Below are 13,686 nucleotides of genomic sequence, written 5' to 3' on the forward strand. Positions count from 1 at the left end.
AACCTTCTCTGCCTGCAGTTCTGCCTATTGGGCTCTGCCTCTCTCCTGATTCTCCATCACCCCCCACCACTGACACCACAGCAGGAGAAGAGGGGGGACTGGGTGGGGGGCGGTGGTGGCATGAGGCTACGTGTGATTAGGACGGCTTGGGGAGGTTTCCTGGCTCCACGTGTGCCCCCAGAAGGGAAAAGCGCTCTGGGTGCATAGCCGCAGGACACTCAGATTTCACACAGAAAGAAACCTGCCCGGGAAGATGAACAAGATAGCTTCTGAAGTGATGTGGAGCTTCTTTGCAGTAAGAGTCCAAACGAGTTCTACAGAGTCACCTTTCCCAGCCATACTGAAACCGACTGGTGTCATTTCAGGGGAAGCTCCGAAGAGCTCCCATACCATACCCCTTTATGTCACAGTGCAGAGAAGAGCTCAGCGAGAGCAAACTGGTAGATGGGAAGTGATTTATAAGAACAGGACATTTGTGAGGCTTCCAGACAGGTGGGCGAGAAATGCCACCCCCTGAGAACTTACTGGGCTAAAGTTTTATCCTCCAAAGAAAACTGGAGAGGAGGAGAAGACCTTCTTGGTCTTCCTTGAGTAGCCATCATGTTTTTATCATCAGCTCCTCCTCCTGGTTGAGCAGGGGAGCTTTCTTGCCCCTTTGTGGTCAAGCTGGGTCCACAAATTACTGTTGTTCTTGTGTTCAGAGAGCATGTCCTAGGGATCACTAACTTACTGATCTCACTGGGCAGGATGTGGGTCTTATGCCATCATTGTCTTATTGTTTTGGGGGGCATGTACCTTGCTTCTGTTGCATGGTTCTGTTGCTAAGCAAGCCTGCTTTTGTTCTGCAGTTAAGCTTTCTCAAGTAATCTTTACCAACTGAGCCACCAGGGAAGCCTAACTTACAGGGGTCTCCCATTTTTTTTTTTAACTTACAATCCCCTAGTGGGATTAATTACTTAATCATCTATTTTGTCCCTTCATTCTGTCCCTATCAATATTGTTTACATATAACTAGAAAAATAAAAGTAATAATAAAGTGATTACTATTGCTGCATACTTATTGTGTGCCACATATGACCCATTTAACAAGAAGAAGAACCAGTGGGATAGGAATTCTTTATCACATGCCTTCTAAGCATGAGGAAACTGATGCACAGAGAAATTAAGTTATCTTCCCAAAGACCTGCATTTAGGATGCGGTAGGGCTGAGACTTGGACCCAGAGAGTCTACCTTTGGAGCCTGTGACCCTAACTACTGCACTGTTCTATTTCCAGCAGGATGAATTGAGTGTTAAGAGTCACTACCCAAGCTCTGAGTATAACTTTGTCTTTTAACCATAGCCCTCAAACCTCCATACTTGCTCTGGGATTAGAGATGAGGTCAGGGATGGACAACTGATTTCAGCCGAGCCCATCAGATTATTGTTCCCAGAAATATGGACCAAGAAGCTTGAACTTGTACCTTGGTGGTGGGGGCCATTTTCAGACCATCATGATGGGTCATTTAATGTTGTAGAGAGGGGCATAGCCTATTTTCTAGGAAAGGAGAATAAAACAGATGAAACAGATATGAAAGAGATGATGATGAGAGAGAGAGTGCCCAAACCAGCTTGGTTCCAGTGTAGCTTTTCGGTTCTGGGAATCCGTAGTTCTCAGTAAAACTTGGTGGCACTTCCTGCCCTTGAATTCTGCCCATGGAAGCCCCTCAATCCTATTTCGTTGTGACAATGCCCAGTTCACTGAAGTTCCACTCAGCGGGTTTGTACACCCAAGCCAGTCCTGAATAAGTGCCTGCTGTGTGCTGAGCAGAGCTCTATGCACTTGATGATATTAACCCACAGGTGCGTGCTAAGTCACTTCAGTCATGCCCGACTCTTTGCCACCCCATGAACTGTAACTTGCCAGGCTCCTCTGTCCATAGGATTCTCCAGGCAAGAGCACTGGAGTAGGTTGCTGTGCCCTCCTCCAGGGGATCTTCCCGACCCAGGGACCAGACCCCCATCTCTTGTGTCTCCTGGGCTGTCAGACTGGCTCTTTACCCCTAGCGCCACCTGAGAAGCCTGTTAACTCATATAGGTCTCAGAAAACTCTACAACGATCTGTCCATCTTATCATCATCCCCTTTTCCAAGATGGGCGTGTCGGAGAGCTGAAATAACACACCTAAATTCACACAGAGGCACAGCCTGAATCTGAACCCACACATTCAGGCACAAAAGACCCAAAAGGCACATTCAGTACCCTTATTAGCTCCCTGCCTCCCGCCCCCACCCTCCAGCCCTTTGCTTTGCAGTGGGAATGACTGCTCTTATATTATACCTGTCAGTTGTCCTTATCGGTTGTACCCCCCACCTTTTCCCCTGTCACCCCCCCTCACATTTCTCTGTCTCTCTCCCACTCTTCAAGAATATTAAAGATGATAAATCTAAGTTGAAAACATACATTTTTGGGGTGAGATGGTAGACTTTCTCCCTTTTGGTGAAGATAGACACGACAATTTATAAACTCTGACACTGCTCTGATGGAACGGAATGGGGCCTTTCCAACCCACCTCGTGGTGGGCAGCTTAGCACCCCTTCCTCTGACCTCTGGTGTGTGATTTAGGAGGAAATTGGGTCGGGAGGGGGAACTCTCTGGTGGGTGATTAGAAAAACTCTCTCTCAATTTCTGTAAGCAGTGGATTAGATCTTATCAGTCCTCATCCACCTCCTCCCCGTGCTGCACTCCAGGGAGTGCGTCCTGGGTGAGAGAAGGCTAAGACTGTCAATTTGTTAGTTGAAAACAGTTTTAAAATCCATTTCTCCCTGTGAAATGTGTCAGCCACCGAGAAGTTTCTCTCGACTTCCCCGTTGCTCTGTGTATGTCATTTACGATAACAATGAGGGATGCTCCAGGGGGGAGACTCAAGTGCTTGTCCAAGGGGCTAATCTGAAGTGGAGAATGTCTAAGGGATTCTTTTTTTTTTTTCCTCTGTGGAGCCACTCCCCCCACCCCTCCCTGAGCCTCATCCCAATTTTACAATGGGATTCACTTTACAAAACATGATGGTTAATTTTCTGTGTTAACTTGACAGTTAGAAGATGCCCCAGAGAACTGGCCCAACATTATTTCTGGGTGTGTCTGTGAAGGTGTTTTCAGAAGAAATTCAGATTTAATCACTGGACTCATTGGGCTTCCCTGGTGGTGATCCCTGGGTAGGGGAGACTCCTTGGAGGAGGGCATGGCAACCCACTCCAGTATTCTTGCCTGGAGAATTCCATGGACAGAGAAACCTGGCAGGCTACACTCCAGGAGTCATAAAAAATTGACTGAATGACTAACACGCACCGCCCCCCCCCCCCCCCCCGCACACACACACACGACTCTCAAATGCAGAGGGAGTTCAGCCAATCCATCTGTTAATGCAAGTTCATGTGCCCAACCCACGGTGAGGCCAAACAAAATGAAACATCAGAGTTTGCAGCAGAGAAAGGCTTACTACAGGGCCATGCAAGAAGACAGGTGGCTCATGCCCTAAGAAGCCCCAAGGTCCTCAAAGGGTTTTAAAAGCCAGATGAGGGAGGGGGAAGAAGGGTTCACAGGGTCTGTGATTGCCTAGTGCACAGTTCTCTGATTGGCTGACGGTGATACCACAGCGGGGTGTCACAGGGGGGAATTTATCAGTCCTTAGTCTCCAGGAGGCCCTGGGGCTGTGTACTCAGGTTAATCAAGTAGTTAACTTCTTCTCTTTGGTGGGGGATTTTCACATCTGCAAAACCATTCAGGAAATTGGCACTAAATACTATTATCCAGGTACTTTAGAGAGGAGCTAAAGCTAGGATGTAGGGGAAGGCCCGTCCCCAGGAAGGACTCATCGGGTCCTGCAGGGTTACACATTGAGGATCTGAATAGAACAAAAAGACAGGGGAAGGGCAAATTTGCTTTCTCTGTTTGTTGAGAAATCCATCTCTCCTGCCCTCAGACACTGATGCTCCCATCCTTGGGCCTTTGGACTCAGATTGAATTACACCCCAGATTTTCTGGTTCTCCATCTTGCCCCCTTAGCTCCCGCAGAAGAATTCCAAGATATTGTTATGCGAATTTCTTGAGGAGAAAACAGGATTCTGCTTTAATGGCTGCACTCCAGTTTCCTTCCCTGATTAGCAATTGTTTGAATCTGCCCTCTGGGACTGAGGGAGGTCTAGGAGGCCGAAGTCTATGTCACGCAAACAGGAAATGGGGGGCCCAGAAAGGCTTTGGTGCCCAGGAGGGCCCCTCAAAGTCCTGATCAGTTTCGACCCATTAATTAAGGCAGTTTACCTTCATCTTCCTCTAGCTATTTCTCGACTCCTCTCCTCTCTGCCCCACCTGAACTTTAAACCCCAGGCCAATTGAACCACATTGAGTTCCGTGTACTTTCCCTTCTGTCTGGGATGGTCAACCAGCCTTTCTGACTTCCTCTACACTTCTCCGTTTTTGGCCAAGTACATATGGTAAAGTGCGTGCATGCTCAGTGGCTCAGTCATATCTGAGTCTCTGTGACCCCAAGGACTGTAGCCAGGCTCCTCTGTCCATGGGATTCTCCAGGCAAGAATACTTGAAAGAAAGTGGGTTGCCATTTTCTTCTCCAGGGCATCTTCCTGACCCAAAGTTCAACCCTGTATCTCCTACAGTTCCTCCATTGCAGGCCAATTCTTTACTACTGAGCCACTGGGGGCATCCTATATGGTAAAACATCCTTATAAATCACCTCCTTCAAGAAATTCCTAAATTCCTCCCTAAATTCCTGTCCATCCCCCATACGATTAATTGGACCACCTCAGAGCAACCAAACTACTCTGAATTTACTTCAATTACTCTGTAGGGATTTCCCTACAGCATATTAAAAAGCAGAGACATTACTTTTGTGACAAAGGTTCCTCTAGTCAAAGCTATGGTTTTTCCAGTAGTCATGTATGGATGGACCATAAAAAAAGCTGAGCACTGAAAAATTGATGCTTTTGAACAACAGTGTTGGAGAAGACTCTTGAGAGTCCCTTAGACTGCAAGGAGATCCAACCAGTCCCTCCTAAAGGAAATCAGTCATGAATATTCATTGGAAGGACCAATGCTAAAGCTGAAGCTCCAATACTTTGGCCTCCTGATGTGAAGAACTGACTCATTGGGAAAGACCCTGATGCTGGGAAAGATTGAAGGCGGGAGGAGAAGGGGCTGACAGAGGATGAGATGGCTGGATGGCGATGGACATGAGTTTGAGCAAGCTCTGGGAGTTGGTGGTGGACAGTGAAGCCTGGCGTGCTGCAGTCCCTGGGGTTGCAAAGAGTTCAGTTCATGACTAAACTGAACTGAACTGAACTGAACTGAACTGAACTGAGGGACTTCCCTGGTCCAGTGGTTGAGAATCTGCCTCACAATGCACTGGACTCAGGTTCCATCCCTGTTTGGGGGAATAAGATCCCACTTGCCGGGGGTCAGCTAAGCCTGTGCCCCACAACGAGAGAGTTTGTGTGCTGCAGCCAAGATCCTGCGTGCTGCAATTGCAACTGAGACCCAACACAGTCAAATAAATAAAATATGTTTTTTAAAGTACTCAGCAGAGTGCAAAACCATTAGCAGTTGGCTTACTCACCTCTACCACCAAAAGGGCAGGGATGTACTAGGTGTTAAAGGCTGCTTTATTTTGTCATCTTCATTCACAATCACTCATTCACTGATAATTGTCTAGCACTTGCCACATATCAGAATCTGTACTAGAAACAGGGAATATAGAGGTGAGGAAGACAGACATGGTCTTAGTAGAGTGACTGAGTGCATATTAGTCGTTCAATAGTGTCTGACTCTGCATACCCATGGACTGTAGCCCGCCAGGCTTCTCTGCTCTATGGAATTCTCCAGGCAAGCGTACTGGGTAGTGGGTAGCTATTCCCTTCTCCAGGGGATCTTTGAAACCCAGAAATTGAATCCATGTCTTCTGCTTTGCAGGCGGATTCTTCACTATCTGAGCCACCAGGGAAGCCTCTGGTCTTAGAAGGCACTCATTAAATGTCTGCTGAATGAATATATCCCTCTGAAGTTTTTAGAAAACATCGTACCTAAACTTCTCCTGTTCAGATTGAAATGCAGAATTTCCCAAATAGGGTCCAGCAGCTCAGATCTGGTAATGTGGCTTCCTTCAGAATTCAGTCCCCTGACTCTGGGTCCATGACTTTCCCCACAGCACCAGGCTCCTCCTTGGCTGTCTCTAAGGGGCCCAGTATCCGGCTCCCTCCAGAACTTCAGGAGGAGGGAGGCGAAGCCTGCTGGCTGCGGTGACCTGGTCTGATTACTCCACTGATTGTTCTAGGCGTCTCCAGCTCTGTGTTTCCGCATCAGTGACTGGATGAGTGACCTTGAGCAAATCACTTATTCCCCCTGAGCCCCATTTTTTCATCAACAGAGCAAAGTCTAATGTGAAGATCAAAGGACATCATGGCTGGAAAAGCTGTTGAAAAGAATCAAAGGGAATCATATTTTTCTGTATCCTGTTTGGGCAACTCACTCTGATGTACCGGATTATACAATACCTGAGTCACCCAAGCCCTGGGCCCATTGCCTGCCATCCTTGCAGAAAAGGTATAATGGTGAGGAGCTTGGACTTGGAGTCAAATGACAAAATCCCAAACCCTGACTCTTTCTTCCTAGAGGTGTGCTTTCCTCATGATGCTTCATCCCACTACACCCCAGTTCCTTTGTCAGGAAATAGGAATAATAGTCATAAACCTAGGGTATTACATATATAAAGAACTTAGCACCCTTGTGGATTTCCCTGGTGGTCCAGTGGTTAAGACTCTGGGCTTCAACTGCATGGGGTGCAGGTGTGATCCCTGGTCAGGAAGCTAAGATCCCACTTGTTTCGAGGTGTGGCCAAAAAATAAAAATAAAGAATTTAGCACCCTCCCTAGTGCTCAATTCGTCTTAACTATCCGTTCAATCATTCATTCATTCAATATTTATTGAGCACTTATTACGTGTTAGAAACTGTCTAGGCATGAGGAACATAGGCGTGCAATATACATGAGCCAGACAGATCTCTCTGCTCTTAGCAACCTTACTCTACCGGCAGGAAAGCCTGGCATGCTGCAGTCCATGGGGTCGCAAAGAGTCGGACACAACTTTGCAACTGAACAACAGCAACGACTCTACTGAGGGGAATAAATACTATCGAGTTATTTCCACAAATTAGTATAAATTAAAATTGTGACAAGTGCTAAAGGAAAAATACAATGAGCCAGGAAGAGATAGAACGGTGTATGTTGCAGACACTGAAGGATTGACAGGAGAAGTAAAGCACACCTTCCTTCAAAATAAAGCAGAAATAGAAACGTCAAAGCAGAAATAGAAACATGCCCTTATGGCAGAAAGCGAAGAAGAACTAAAGAGTCTCTTGATGAAAGTGAAAGAGGAGAGTGAAAAAGTTGGCTTAAAACTCAACATTCAGAAAATTAAGATCATGGCACCCAGTCCCATCACTTCATGAAAAATAGATGGGGAAACAATGGAAACTGTGAGAGACTTTGTTTTGGGGGGCTCCAAAATCATTGCAGATGATGACTGCAGTGATGAAATTAAAAGATGCTTGCTCCTTGGAAGAAAAGCTATGACCAACCTAGACAGCATCTTGAAAATCAGAGACATAACTTTGCCAACAAAGGTCCATCTAGTTAAAGCTATGGTTTTTCTAGTAGCCATGTATGGATGTAAGAGTTGGACCATAAAAAAGCTGACCGCAGAAAAACTGATGCTTTTGAATGGTGGTGTTGGGAAAGACTCTTGAGAGTCCCTTGGACTGCAAGGAGATCCAACCAGTCCATCCTAAAGGAAATCAGTCATGAATATTCATTGGAAGGACTGACGCTGAAGCTGAAGTTCCAATACTTTGGCCACCTGATGCGAAGAACAGACTCACTGGAAAAGACCTTGATGCTGGGAAATGTTCAAGGCGGGAGGAGAAGGGGTTGACAGAGGATGAGACGGTTGGATGGCATCACCGACTCAGTGGACATGAGTTTGAGTAAGCTCCGGGAGTTGGTGATGGTCAGGGAGGCCTGGTGTGCTGCAGTCCTTGGGGTCACAAAGAGTAGGAAACTGAGCGACTGAACTGAACTGAACAAGGGAAGTCAATACAGGCAGGTAAGAAAGTAAAGGAAAAATAATAACTTTATTAAATACCTTCTTCCTGACAGGCACTGATCTTATCATGTTGAAAATAAAAGTGAAAGTGTTAGTCTCTCAGTTCCTGTCCGACTCTTTGTAACCCCATGGACTGGAGCCCACCAGACTGCTCTGTACTCGGAATTCTCCAGGCAAGAATTCTGGAGTTGGTAGCCATCCCCTTCTCCAGAGGATCTTTGAAACCCAGAGATCGGACCCAGGTCTCCCACATTGCAGATTCTTTATCTTCTGAGCCATCAGGGAAGCCCAGGAGTGGGAGTGGATAACCAGTCTCTTGAATAATTATCTTATTTAACATTCATGTCTATACCACAAGGTGATCCTATCATCATTTTCTGCATGAATAAAATTGAATCTCACTAAATATGTAATTTTTCCAGGAATGTGTGGCCTATATGTGAGGGAGTAAAAATGTACACCCAAGTCAGTTACTTTTTTATGATTAAGTATACTTGATTTACAATGTTGTGCTAGTTTCTAAAAAAATATATATATATTCTTTTTTAGATTCTTTTCCATTATGGTTTATTACAGTGTACTGAATATAGCTTCCTGTGCTATTCAATAGAACCTTGTTCTTTGTCCATTTTATATAGAGTAGTTTGTTCATCCCAAACTTCTAATTTATCCCTTCCCAACCCTCTTTCCCCTTTGTAACCATAAGTTTGTTTTCTATGTCTGTGAGTCTTTTCTGTTTTGCAACTAAGTTCATTTGTATCATATTTTAGATTCTACATATAAGTGATATCATATGATATCTGTCTTTCTTTCTGACTTCGCTTCACTTAGTGTGATATTCTCTAGATCCATCCATATTGCTGCAAATGGCACTATTTCATTCTTTTTAATGGCAGAATAGTATTCCATTGTGTATATAGATCACATCTTCTTTATCCACTTGTTGATGGGCTTTTATTCCATGTCTTGGCTACTGTAAATAGTGATGCACTGAATATTGGGGTACATGTATCTTTTCAAATTATGGTTTCCCCCAAATACATGTCCAGAAGTGAGATTGCTGGATCATAAGGCATTTTGCTTTTTAATGCCTGCTATCTTCCTGGTTCTGTAATTCAGAAGCACAGAAAACTTGTTTGAAATGTAACTTAGAGATCAGTCAAAATGGAATAGATGATACTTGTAGGGAAATAGTAGTTGGTAATATTAGGTAGTTAGAATAGGGAAAAGGAATCCAAAATGGCAGTGGCTAAAAGACAAGGAAGCAAAAAGCCCGCGAAAATAGAACAGAAGAAGGTCAAAGGAAGGTCCAAGGACCAGAGTGAGGACTTCAGGTAGAACAGCGCTCCTGGCCAAGCCCAATTTGCATAGGGCAGGCCCAGGGGGAAGAAAAAAGACATAAAAAGAGGAGCCAGAGGGCTGTCTCTCTCTCTCTCCCACTCGGGCATATGCTCTTTCTCTCTCTCTCTCCCCAACCCCCCCCCCCGCCCCGCATGATGGGGTGCTCTTCTCTTCACGTCTTTGGATTGACGTGCCCTCATGCCTTGAAGATGGATTTTCCTGCTATCTTCTAAATAAAATTGAGCTGTAACACTGATTTCTCTAAGAGCTATAACACGGTCTGTCCAAGACCCGAGAGCTGTGACACGCTGAGGGGGCTTTACTGTCCGTCACTCCAAATCTTGTTGTGACGAGACAAAGAACCGAGGCGCATACACTCGCCTGACAGTAAGAAAATGCTGGGTTCAGTGTTTGGGGGGCAGGCTGTGAGAGTCAGGCCCAGAGTTCTGAATTCGTCCTACGTGTAATTGGTAGCCTTTGAAGGCATTTATGGGCTCCCCAGGTGGCTCAGTGGTAAAGAATCCGCCTGCCAAGCAGGAGACCTGGGTTCGATCCCTGGGGCAAGGAGATCTCCTGGAGGAGGAATTGGCAGCCCACACCAGGATTGTTGCCGGGAGAATCCCATGGACAGAGGAGCCTGATGGGCTACAGTCCATGGGATCATGAGGAGTCAGACATGACTGAGCAGACACATACCCTGAAGACTTTTGCAGATGAGTATCCAATAGCCCCACTCCACTTCACAGAGATGACCTAAAGGCTAACCTTTGGAGCTTAGCAGTATCCCCAAGGCAAGTGTGAAAACAGTTAAATAGGAAAATGGGAGTATCTGCTTGATCATGAAGATGCTGCATTACAACTCTTCTTTCACCTTTAATGTAGAATGCTTGGTGTCAGCATATGTCCCTAGATAAGGTTACTCCTGCTGATAAGATTATTTAGACAAGGGAGAGGGAGCTTTGCCCAGAATATCTCAAATCCTGTTGACTAGTCATTGAATTCTGGGCTTTGCACCCTCCCTGGCCAGTTATACGTCACATGGTAGACTCAAAGCTTGCCTGAGGCTCTGAATGCTGAAGCTGCATGTCAGAAATGCTTTGGCAAGATATATATGGCTTTTAATTTGCAAGAGGGAGAGTACGTGTATGTGTGTGTGTGTAATGCATTGGGGAAGGATTTATGGTTCAGAATTCCAGGCTGGGAAACAGTGTGAATTTCTGTGAGTAAATCTACGCAGATGTTCCACGGGAACCGTTTCCAGAAGGAACAAGTGATTTTGTTATGTTTTTATTCTTGCAAAAGTCCTAGTCATCTGCCAAAGGTTAATGACCAAGGAATGACAGAGGTGGAGAAAGCATAAAAAGGCTATGTCCATGCTAGTTTGTGTATGGTCTTCAGTTAAGGAAGTTAGAGTAGGACGTGAGTGTTTATTCACCCACAAATAGTTTTTCTGGGGTTCTGGGAAAGAAAAGGTGGCTTTCTTTCCTCTGAACATGATCATTTGCCCCAATTACTGATGACAGCCAGGAATCAGCCTTAACATGAGCTGAGGCTGAAAAAAAGTGTAGAAAAGGGGAGAATCAGGTCAGCATCTTAATCAACCAGCCTGGTAGCCACACCTTCTTCTTGATTTCCAGTTAGGGGAGATAATACATGGATGCAATGTTTAACCCAACTTGAGGCTATTTCCTGTTGCTTGCAACTCAAGGTATCTTTTTCTTTTTTGACTGCATCAAGAGTTTCTGGGATATTAGTTACCCAACCAGAGATTGAACCCGAGCCCCCTGCAGTGAAAGTTCAGAGTCCTAGCCGCTGAACTGCCAGGGATGTTCCACAGAGCATCCTTCTAATGCAAGAGATAAGTAGTATGACATTGTCTGATGGCCTGACCTTTATCCAGACTGAGGATTCTGAACCTTGGTGTTTTTGACATTATGGGATATTGTGAGGCACACTGTGGGATATTTAACAATGTCCTTGGCCTCAACCCACTAGGCGCCAGTAAGATCCCTTCCCCTAGTTGTGACAACCACATATGTCTCCATATATTGCCAAAGGTCCTCTGGTGGGCAAAATCGCCCCCATGGAGAACCACTGATCAAGACCAAACTTGTTGGCCTTCATCAGTTATATCAGTTTAGAGCAATGATATTCTTAATTAATCTGGCAATAATAAGCATCTATGGGACACTGGCTCTGTGTTCAGTAAAGACAAGTTCATAATTATGACTCTTATGCCCAGCATGATCCCTGTAATCATCAAAGAAAGATGTGATTATGTCACTCACATCTGCTAAAACTAAACATGGTTATGGGCTTGTAATCATTTTACAAATTGCAAGGCATTTGGTAAGCTACAAAGTGCTTTGTAATTATAATAGGGCTTTGTAAGATGCCAAATACTTTGAAAATGATAAAGTGGCTTATACAAAGGAATGTGTAAACCATAAAAGACTTTGTAAACTGTAAAGTACTTGGAAAGGTACACCATATAAAGTATAAAGTCTACTGTAAACTATACTTATAAACTAAAAAGTGCTTTGTGAAATGTGTAGTACTCTGTAAACTACAAAAAAAGATTTAGGAAGAAAACACTTTAAATTGGTGTTACTCAGACAGAAAATCAATCCAGACATTTTAGAAAGATTTGCAACTTAAAATAAAGATGCACTTTTTTTTTTAGCGCCAAGAAAGTCCAAAAAAGGAAAAAGAAGTAGTCAGAACCTTCTTTACCCAACGCATGTATTCCATTCTTTCATTTATTTATTTTTATAGCAAATGAGTTATCATCCAGCTTTTGGAAGACTCCAGTGTGCTTGCTATAACTAACTTGGCATATTTAAAAGCAGAGACATCACTTTGCCAACAAAGGTCCATCTAGTCAGAGTTACGGTTTTTCCAGTAGTCATGTACAGATGTGAGAGTTGGGCCATGAGGAAGGCTGAGTGCCAAAGAATTGATGCTTTGGAAATGTGATGGTGGAGAAGACTCTTAAGAGTCCCTTGGAATGCAAGGAGATCAAACCAGTCAATTCTAAAGGAAATTAGTCCTGAATATTCATTGGAAGGACTGATGCTGAAGCTGAAGCTCCAATACTTTGGTCACCTGATACGAAGAGCTGACTCATTGGGAAAGACCCTTATGCTGGGAAAGATTGAGGGCAGGAGAACGGGGCAACAGAGGATGAGATAGTTGGATGGCATCACTGACTCAATGGATATGAGTTTGAGCAAACTCCAAGATATACTGAAGGACAGGGAAGCCTGGAGTGCTGTGGTCCATGGGATCGCAAAGAGTTGGATACTACTGAGCAACTGAACAATAACAACAATGTCTTTGCATTGTTTTGTTTGAAAAAAAATGCTCCAGAATTTACTGGAGTATGGAACTGATAAACACTAACCCATTGGCCTTTAACAAGCATGAAAGCTTTCAAATTTCTGACGGTAAATATTTGGATGATAATTCTCATGTGAATTTTTAACAGCTCCCGCAAGACTCTACTGTATGTTTTTGCCTTATCCATGGAGCAGGAGAATTACCCTTGGTGAGCAGTGGCAATGAAACCTTGGGAGCCTGGCTTTGTGGAGAAGACCCTTGTCTACCTCAACCCCCGACAACAGGCACATCATCACCGTGGAGGAAAGGAAGGCCATCAGAGTTATCCGACCATTTCACAGCTTATATTGATTGTTTCAGGAGCAGACCAGCCCCAGAACCGAGGTGTATTCATACCAGATGGATCCTTAGAAAATACTCAGGTTAGTAATTCTCAAAGTGTATTCCTGAAACCCTAGAGTTCTATAGAATTAGGGTTTCCCTTGTGGCTCAGCTGGTAAAGAATCCACCTGCAATGCAGGAGACCTGGGTTTGATCCCTGGGTTGGGAAGATCCCCTGAAGAAGGGAAAGGCTACCCACTCCAGTATTCTGGCCTGGAGAATTCCATGGGCTATGCAGTCCATGGGGTCGCAAAGAGTTGCGCACGACTGAGCGACTTTCACTTTCATTTTCAGAAGGTGGGGAAATGTAAGAAGAAGCTCTCTGCTTTGGCTGGAGCCATTCTGCTTTAGTCTGTGTTACAGAATGCAATTTTGTATAAAAGTGGAAATGTTAGTTGCTCAGTTGTGTCCAACTCGTTGCGACCCCATGGACAGTAGCCCACCAGGTTCCTCTGTCCATGAAGTTTCCCAGGCAAAA

Source organism: Muntiacus reevesi, chromosome 2 (genome assembly GCF_963930625.1).
Source record: "Muntiacus reevesi chromosome 2, mMunRee1.1, whole genome shotgun sequence".
NCBI lineage: Eukaryota > Metazoa > Chordata > Mammalia > Artiodactyla > Cervidae > Muntiacus > Muntiacus reevesi.